This window comes from Pogoniulus pusillus, unplaced genomic scaffold (genome assembly GCF_015220805.1).
Source record: "Pogoniulus pusillus isolate bPogPus1 unplaced genomic scaffold, bPogPus1.pri scaffold_51_arrow_ctg1, whole genome shotgun sequence".
In the NCBI taxonomy this organism is placed as follows: Eukaryota; Metazoa; Chordata; class Aves; order Piciformes; family Lybiidae; genus Pogoniulus; species Pogoniulus pusillus.
In genome coordinates, this window is record NW_026974710.1 from 134,818 (window position 1) to 144,702 (window position 9,885).

The 9,885-nt window shown below is 52.0% G+C and overlaps 1 long non-coding RNA gene across 1 annotated transcript; it reads right to left on the reverse strand.

Moving 5' to 3' along the window:
• Positions 1-4,509, reverse strand: LOC135174261 (uncharacterized). Its single transcript, XR_010301840.1, has 3 exons — positions 4,420-4,509; positions 1,205-3,996; positions 1-519 (listed from the first exon to the last, which is right to left on the reverse strand). It is a non-coding gene; the product is annotated as an uncharacterized LOC135174261 (long non-coding RNA).
• Positions 4,510-9,885: the final 5,376 nt, after the last annotated feature.

Below are 9,885 nucleotides of genomic sequence, written 5' to 3' on the forward strand. Positions count from 1 at the left end.
TCCTGCCTTGCCCAGGCTGTTTCTCTGCTGCACCAGAGAGACAAGCGCAGGAAAAGGACACCAAGGAACCTGCAGCCACTGCGTGAGGCCTGCCCAGGGCGCTGTGGGAAACAAGGAGCACACTTAGCTTGTGCCTGCCCAGTGCAGGGCCTCCAGAGGAGCCAGCAGACAAGCTCAGAGCTTGTCTGCCTCTTTCCCCAGCAGCTGGGAAGAATCAAGTCTCAACGTCCCACCAGGCAGAGGCCCCTGGCAGCGTTTGGGCACTGCCTGGACTGTGGCCAGCCCCCGCCAGAGGGCAATGAGACTTTGTGAGGAAATGCTTCAATGCCTCTTTGTAACTCTGTGCTGCCTCCTGCCACCAGCAGAAAGAGCTCCTTGAGCCCCTCTGGTGGCCCAGCAGTGTACTGACTGCGAGCGGCGTTTGGCCGCAGGAATCTTCTCTCCCAGTGTGGTTCTGGTTTCAGTCTTTTGCTGCTCACTGCTGGCTCTGGCTCTTACCCCCAGAATGTTCCCACAGCCCTGTGAGAACAGAACATTCCTGAAATTTGTTGGGGGGGCAGAGCTCTGAGCAGCAAAATTAATGAGCAGTATCAATTGTGGGAAAATATCATCTGGCATCAGTTAACTTCCCCTCTGCGACAGCAACTCAGGCACACTGAGCCCCTTTGACCCCACCAGTACAGACAGGACAAGCTCTGGTATAGGCTGAACCCACTCTTCCCCTCCCAGCACAGACTGGGCAAGGCACCAGTTCCAGCCTGGGTGCCTTTAAACTCTCCCAGTAACTCCTGGGCAAGTCACACCATAAACTGGATCCTCTGCTCCCATTCCACTTCAGACTGGATCCCATCCCTGCCCAAACTGGATCCCATTAAAGTCTCCAAGGACAGGCTTGGCCTTGTCCCACTTTCATTTGTTTCCCTCTGTCTCGGTTCCAATTGAAATTTCCAGAGACTCAGATAAATTTGATTGAACCAATAACAATTCCATAAAGTGCCCTTCCCTCTTCCCCTTCTTTCCCAGAAGGAATTAGGGATTAGATGGAGAGAGAGAGAAGGAAGCACACCCAAATAAATCAATCTCACTCCATTTGAAAGTTAAACAAAAGAAAAGTTTAACAGTAACTGAAAAAGGTATCTGAGGTAGGGAAGTTCCAAAGGATAGGGAAGGGGAAAATAGCAAACACAGAATGTATAAGTACAACCCGATTGTGCTGGTGATGGCTTTGTGCCCCTCGTGGGTGATGGCCACGTGGTAGAACAAAGAGAACCCAGGAAACAGATGGCAATGGTGGTATAACCGAGTCAGGGGGGCACAGAGAGAGACTGAAACAGGAAGTCCCCCTGCTTTTGTGGGACAGGAAGGGGGAGTGGGCTAACCATCACCTGGTGCTGTTCAGACCCACCCCTGGGGAGTGGTCAAGATCCCCAGGGTCAGGTTCAGGGTTACTCCCCCTGGAGTGTTAACCCTATACGCCCTCATCCCTTCCCAGTACAGACTGGGCTTCAATCCAGTACAAACTGGATCCCCTTCACCCTCCCAGTACTGCCTGGATCCCTCCAAATGCCAAATGGATACTCTGAGCCCTCCCAGTACACCCTGAACTCACTCCCAGTACAACCTGTGTTGCAGGCCACTCTGCCTGCTATTTCCGCTTGCCGGCAGGACAGCGGCAAACAAGCCCATAGACCAGTATGGTTCGGGGCAGCCACCTGAGAATTCAGAGTGATTCAATTTGAACTATGCAGAAGCCATTTATTGATCATTGCAGCCTGAATTTATACACTCAGCCAGCAGAGCACAGGCCTACACATTAGCATAATCAGTCAGGCATGACCCACCACATCTGCATAAGTCCATGCCTTGTTATCCTCGTTAGCGAGGTCCTTTATCTACCCCTTGTGAGATAAGGTGGCCAGCTGCAGGTGAGAACCAAGGTCTGTTATTACAAGGATCTGCCTGTTGTCACTTCTCTTCAGTCCATTCCCACAGCTCTCCTGCACCTGCACCCCACAACTCTTCTGCATTCTGCATTCCCACATCTCCCCTTTCTGTTCCTTCTTTAAAACGGAGGTAGTGTTTCTCATCCAGTCTGCAGGGCCCTGTGCAAAAGAAATGCCAAACACAGCACCTCTGAAACACTGCTAACAAAGGCAGCTGCTCCTTATCTCGTCCAATGCATAGGTCCTTCTGTGCTCTAATAACAGAGGGTCCAGCTGGAAACTCCCCTTGTGCCATTGCCTACTCATTAAAATAGCATTGCTGGAAGCTTGTGAAGCAGGAACCTAAATCCATTAAGCATGATAAAAGCATAACCATATCTCAGTGTACATTCCAATACACAGCCATCTGAGCAGAAGCCTTTGCTCACCACCAAGAAAACAGTCTGAACATCCAAGCTGACATCCATCAAACCAAAAATCCAGGCACATTTGCCCTCTTTTTCCCTTTGTGTGTGTGTGCTTTGTGAGCGCCATGGTGTGCAATCAGCATAAGCAGGTGTGAAGTGTGATATCTGAGCTTATAACTTGCATAAGTGTGATGGTACAGCCACAGTGACCTGTCACAGGCCAGTCCCACAGAAAGCCAGTGCCTAAGCTGGCATGAAACAGGATCCAAAACTCTTTGTCATAGGAACCTTGCCAAAATCATAACCATGTTACCTCTCTGCGTTGTGTTGCTGTGTTCTGTTTCCACATGATTCTTACCCTTCAAAGAAAAACCCTAAGCAGGAAACATTATCCCACAATATACCTACAGTAACTCTGTAATCCTTAACTATATGAATGCTGAAACTTGATAAAGGAAAGATTTTGACCCCTGGAATTGATTCCAGACACAGAAAAAATAAGAAACCCAAAGGAAAAGTTTTAAAAAGGAATATTACACTGAGCAGTGAGGTTCTTAAAAAAAAGGGAAAAAAGAAAAAAAATCACGAAGCCCTGGCATGTAGAGAAACAGAAACCTTTAGCTCAGTCAGCCCCAAAAGGAAAAAAAATTGCTGATCTATCAGTTTCACTATGGTAGGACCAGTCACAGACTTATCACTCTCACTCCAATATAGCATTACAATTAACAAGCACTTAACATCGTATCCGGTAACCTCTAAGATCCAGCACAACCAGAAGGATAAAAACATCACCAAGAGTTACAGCAGCAACCTACAGTCAGCAAGGTACAAAAATGTGCAGCTGTCACTTTAAGAATCAAGCCGTCCTCTCTCCGCTGAGAAAGTGCAGGGAGAGGGGGGTGGAGGTGAGCTGCGCTCACCGCGCACCAGGGGAGGGAGGCGGGGGGGGGCTCCCAGTCCCGCGGGGAAGGAGGAGGGAAGGGGGGAAGGGTGCCTGTGTCCCGCGGAGCCGGCGCCGGGCGGAGGCAGGGTGCGCACTCCCAGTGCCAGCCTGTGAGCCCGTGGGGGGGAAGGTGGGGAGGGTGAGCTCGCTGCTCCGGCAGGCGCAGGGGGAGGAGGAGGGGGCGGAGTGTGGGCATGAAACCGACAGCAGAAACCCAGCCCCGATCTGCCGCCGCGCCAAAGCCCGCAAGTGCCAAACCCCACGATGGAGTCCGAGAGCAGGGTGTGGGGGGGACGCAGCTGGCGAATCCGACGGAGAGGCACCGCCCGTCCTCCATCTCTGCAGCGAGAAGATCCAAGGCGAAGAAGGGAAAAACTCGATCGGCCATGAACCTGTTGGATGCAACCAGCCCAGCCCCCTGCAGCCCAGCCAGAGACCCAGCACCTCCCCAGAACAGACCCATCGCCCCCGGCCGCGATGGATCGGCTGCAGCCCAAGCAAAGGCAGCATTTCACAGTACCGCAGTCAGTGCACTCAGCCGTCTCAGGAGTAGCTTTTCAGACGCTCCGACCTGCAGGTTTTGTCTTTCTTGGGGGGATCTTATGAAGCGTGGGAGATTGCAAGAGTGGGGCTCCGGAGGAGGACGAAGCTCCGCTGATGTGGATTCCGTCGCTGCTTCTTGGTCTCCGCTTTTCCTCTCGAGCTGCAGAGAAGTTAGCTGGAACAGACTTTCAGACACCTCAGCTGGCAGTTACCACTGAGCTGGGATTCGGCTTACAGCAAACAGTTACAAACAGCAGTCTCTGGGCAGCGGCAAAGAGATTCCTGAGGTGTCTCTGCGGCTTCCACTACTCTGCCCAGTCTGACTTTAAGGCAAAAGCTAAGAGCCTTTGGAAACAACATTTAGGTCTCTTTTCAAGGTGTCTCACCTGTCGTCTCCCAGGTGGCCGCTTCAAAAGGCCACGTCCCACAGGAGTCAAGAATGGCTCCTTTTGACCAGCAAAATTAGAGCCTCCAAACGCCTCACAGAGACATGCTTTGAGGGGCGTTCCACCACTGCTCCTCCCAGCGTGGACCCCATGCCCCCCCGGCCGTCCGCCCTGATCAGGGGCAGAAATCTACTTACCTCACGAGGCGTGCACGGCTTTGAGCCAATCTCCGGGGCAGAGACTGCATACGGCCTGTCTCCTGCACCCCTTCTCTCTCGTCAGCCATCTTCACATCCCCCATACGGAGCATTTGTAGCTGCGGAGCAAGGTCAGGCCTCTCCGTTCTGTGCGCCCGAAGGCTGCAAACAGCCCAGCCCCCTGCAGCCCAGACAGAGACCCAGCAGTCCTGCACCTGCACCCCACAACTCCTGGCCTGCATCAGGAACAGTGTGGCCAGTAGGACAAGGGAGGTTTTTCTTCCCCTGTACTCAACACTGGTCAGGCCACACCTTGAGTGCTGTGTCCAGTTCTGGGCCCCTCAATTCAAGAGAGATGTTGAGGTGCTGGAAGGTGTCCAGAGAAGGGCAGCAAAGCTGGAGAGGGGCCTGGAGCACAGCCCTATGAGGAGAGGCTGAGGGAGCTGGGGCTGTTTAGCCTGGAGAAGAGGAGGCTCAGGGGTGACCTCGTTGCTGTCTACAATTACCTGAAGGGACATTGTAGCCAGGTGGGGGGTGGCCTCTTCTCCCAGGCAGCCACCAATAGAACAAGGGGACACAGTCTCAAGTTGTGCTGGGGGAAGTCTGGGCTGGATGTTAGGAGGAAGTTCTTCGCAGAGAGAGTGATTGGCATTGGCATGGGCTGCCCAGGGAGGTGGTGGAGGCACCGTCCCTGGAGATGTTCAAGAAAAGCCTGGATTAGGCACTTGGTGCCATGGTCTGGTTGACTGGATAGGGCTGGGGGATAGGTTGGACTGGATGATCTTGGAGGTCTCTTCCAACCTGTTTGATTCTATGATTCTGCATTCCCACAACCTGCACCCCTCAGCACCATCCCACTTCACTCTGCACCTTTGCTAGCACAAATCACAGCTGCTGATCCCCTCCTAGCCCACACTGGGCCATGTGCCAGTGCAAACTGCTTTGCTTTTCACCCTCCCACTTTGCATTTGGCTCTACCACTACCAACTGCTATGGCAGCCCACTCCAGGACAGAAGGGGCTCACTCCCAGCACTGGCAGCACCACTTGGCTCTGCCTCATAGAGCCCAGTGCCAGCTGCATCCTCTGATCTGCTTCCACTAGATACTGGCACTCATCCCAGTCCAAACTAGGTCCAGCTGCCTCCTCCTGGGACAGGCTGAGTCCCTTCCCAGTCCAAACTGGATTGCTTTAGCCTCTCTCAGCACAGCCTGGCCTCTCTCCCACTACAGTCTGCATCCTTGGACACCTTCCCCATACAGCCTTGTCCCCAGCCCGTTACAAACTGGATTCCCTGATCCCCACCCGATACACCTTGGGCCCCTCACACTCTCTCCAGCCATTGTCACCAAACCCTACCCCTAATCCTTGATCCTCCCTAGCCTTTAGGCCCCTGCTATAACCCAAAGGACCTGAGCCCATCCCTCACCTCACCCTTTAACACTCAGCTTCTCCCCAAAACACTCCTGCCTCTGACTCTGCCCCAATTGCTCACCCTGGCCCCAGCCTTTACACCTGGCATCGACTGCTTGGTCTTAACCCCTGCCCTCAGCCCAGCCCAAACCCAACCCCTGCTCCTCAGAGCTGGCCCTCACCTGGGCCCTGCCCAGCACTATCAGCAGGACACCAAAGCCTCTCCTCCGCCTTGGCCTGAGACCCAGACCTCAAAGGCAGCTCTGAGCCCTCAGCCCTTTCCTGGACACCTCAGACCTAAGTATCCTTCCTGTGCTCTGTGCTCTCACCTGCACACCTCCCACCTCTGACTGGCTCTGTTTGGCTCCAGCCACAGGCCAGAGGCTGTCAGCTCCCAGAGCAGCCACATCGCCTTGCAAGTGGAGCAGGAGGTGGCCTGTGGCTGAGCAGCTGATGGACACCAGCAGGAGATGGGTGGCAATGCCATGGGGAGCTGAGCTGTGCCTCAGCATCTCAGGGCTAGCAGCAGGCACAAGGCTGTGCAGGGGCTGGGAGGTCACTGCTGCCTCAGGGGCTGGGAGGTCACTGCTGCCTCAGGGGCTGGGAGGTCACTGCTGCCTCAGGAGCTGAGAGGGCAGCAGCAGGAAGAGGGCAGCAAAGGGTGTGGAGGGGTCACTTCTTGCTGCAGCAGCTGAAGGGCAGCCCTGACTCCTGCCTGGGCTCTGTGCTGTTGGGCTGCCAGCTGCCAGTGTCCCCTTCAGGCAGCAGAAGGTTTGTGGTGGGCAAGGCACTTGTGTGAGTCCTGCCCCTAAGCACCTGGTGGCCCCTGCAGGAAGAGGCTTGGGGCTGGGTTGTCACCTCCCTGCCCCCTGAGTGTCTGAGGGGACAGCAGCAGGCACAGGCCTTGGCTGTGGCTACTGCAGAAACTGAGAGGCAGCAGCAGGGAGGGGCCTTGGGTATTGGTTTGGAGCTGGAGGTTCTGCTCTGTGCTGTCCCCAGTCAAAAGGCACTGCAGGCTCTGGCAGGGACCACTGCAGGCAGTGAAGAAGGCCAAGTGCAGCTGGGCTGTGGCAGCAGGAGTGTGGCCCCCTGTGATGGTTTGGGGGTTACCCCGCCCCCCCACACTTTTGAATTTACCCCAGCTAACTCAGACGGACCCTGGGAATATAGATGAAGCAATTTATTTACAGCTAGCAGAATTTACAAGCAGCTATTTACAATATATACAGTTATATACAGTTATATACAGAAATATACAAAGGATAAACAATACAAAAGCACAACTCCCCTCCCAGAAACCTGAGTCCCCAGGAGGGGCTCTCAAACCACCCCAACACCTCCCCCCGGCCCTCTCAACCTTACCCCAGTTCTCAGGAAGAAGAGAGGTGCAGCCAAGAGGTTAGGGAGCAAGGTTAGTAGGAGCAGGGTTAATGAGATGTGACCAGGTCTAAGGCAAAAGCAAAAGTGAGAAACAAAATGGAGAATGTTTTCTTCTTCTTCCCAGAGTTCTCAGTGTGACTGTGAGAGAAGTAGACACAATTGTTTTTCATTTCACTGCCTGTTATCTAGTTCTTTTACCAAAACATTCCAGCTTGCTTCAAACTAGCACAATCCACCCCTGTCTACTTCGCTCAGAGTATCGCTGAGAATTACCCAATCTAATCCAAACCAATATTTACACTAAAACAATATATACAAGTTCAGTTCACACTTCAATCAGATGTAGGTGATTCAAAAGCTCAGAACAGGGACTCTCAGGTGATGTTGGGTTCGTGCTCACATACTGTAGATTCTATTGTAGAATCTCTCAGTGTTGGGCGCCGATGTTACCTAGAATAGAAAACTCCTAACAGCTTGAATTTAAACTCTTTCAGCTAAAGTTAAATTTCTCTGTGGAATACACTGGATTTCACCATTCTCCTGCATTACCCAGTATGTATGACCAGGACCTTCAGCAGAAACCACCCCTCGGACAGGTTTCCCTTCGCCCGAAGGAGAAAATACCCAAACAGTTTTCCCTAACAGATTCTTCTCACGTACAACAGGAACTTTATCACCGTCTACTGTTTGGACCAAATCTGATTGTGCAGGTCCTGCTCTATTTACTGAACCTCTACTATTTACCAACCAGGTAGCTTGTGCTAAATGTTTGTCCCAGTTTTTCAGAGTTCCACCCCCCATGGCTTTTAGGGTGGTTTTCAGCAAACCGTTGTAGCGTTCAATCTTCCCTGAAGCTGGTGCATAGTAGGGTATGTGATAGATCCATTCAATACCATGCTCTTTGGCCCAGTTTTTCACAAGATTATTCTTGAAATGAGTACCATTGTCTGACTTGATTCTCTCTGGAGTTCCATGTCTCCACAAGATTTGTCTCTCCAAACCAACAATGGTGTTACGTGCAGTAGCATGTGGAACTGGATAGGTTTCCAACCATCCAGTGCTGGCTTCTACCATCGTTAGCACATACTGCTTGCCAGAACGAGATCGAGGTAAAGTGATGTAGTCAATCTGCCAGGCTTCACCATACTTGTACTTTGACCATCTCTCACCATACCATAAGGGCTTGATTCGCTTAGCCTGCTTAATAGCAGCACAAATGTCACAGTCATAGATGACTTGGGTGATAGCGTCCATGGACAAGTCAATTGACCTATCACGAGCCCATCGGTATGTTCCATCTCTGCCTTGATGTCCAGATGAGTCATGGGCCCACCGAGCTAAGAACAGCTCACCTCGGTGTTTCCAATCAAGGTCAATGTCAAGTTCAGAGTTGGTATCAGCTTGAGCAATCTTAGCAGCTTGGTCTGCCTGCTGGTTATGTTGATGCTCCTCAGTAGCTCTGCTCTTAGGCATGTGTGCATCTACGTGCCGCACCTTCACTGGAATTTTCTCCAGTCGTGCATCAATGTCCTGCCATAGATCAGCACACCAAATAGGCTTTCCTTTCCTCTGCCAACCATTCTTCTTCCAGTCCTTTAGCCAACCCCATAGAGCATTGGCTACCATCCACGAGTCGGTGTAGAGGTAAAGGAGAGGCCAATTCTCACGTTCAGCCACATCAAGAGCAAGTTGAACAGCTTTTACCTCAGCGAACTGACTGGATTCTCCTTCTCCATCTTTCGTTTCGGTAACTCTCCTGGTAGGACTCCAGACTGCTGACTTCCATATTCGCTTGTTCCCAACAAGACGACAGGAACCATCTGTGAACAAAGCATAGTTCTTTTCCTGATCAGAGAGATCACCATAGGGAGGAGCTTCCTCAGCACGAGTTATTTTCTCCTCTGGAGGTTTGGGACAGTCTGTGCCTTCCGGCCAGTTGGTGATCACCTCCACTAGACCAGGTCGATCAAGATTACCCATTCGTGCTCGTTGGGTTATCAAAGCCATCCATTTAGACCAGGTTGCATCTGTGGCATGATGTGGTGATGAACCTTTGCCCTTGAACATCCAGTTAAGAACTGGCAGTCTAGGAGCTAAAAGCAATTGTGACTCAGTTCCAATCACTTCAGAAGCTGCTTTCACTCCCTCATAGGCTGCTAGAATCTCTTTCTCTGTTGCAGTGTAATTTGTTTCTGAACCTCTGTAACAACATCCCCAGAAACCAAGTGGACGACCACGAGTCTCATTCGGAGATCTCTGCCAAAGACTCCAAGTTGGACCATTGTCACTGGCAGCCCTGTACAGAATGTTCTTAATGTCTGGACCAGATCTCACAGGTCCCAGGCCCACTGCATGGACTACTTCTCGCTTGATCTGATCAAAGGCTGCTTGTTGTTCAGGTCCCCACTCGAAATTGTTTCTCTTACGAGTCACATCATGCAGAGGTTTGACAATCTGACTGAAACCAGGAATGTGTAGTCTCCAAAATCCCACCACACCAAGAAAAGAAAGTGTATCCTTCTTACTGGTGGGAACTGCCATGGTAGAGACTTTGTTGATCACATCCTGAGGAATGTAACGGCGACCATCCTGCCACCGCACTCCCAGAAACTGAATTTCTCTGGCAGGTCCTTTGACCTTGTCTCTCTTAATGGCAAAACCTGCTTGCAGCAGA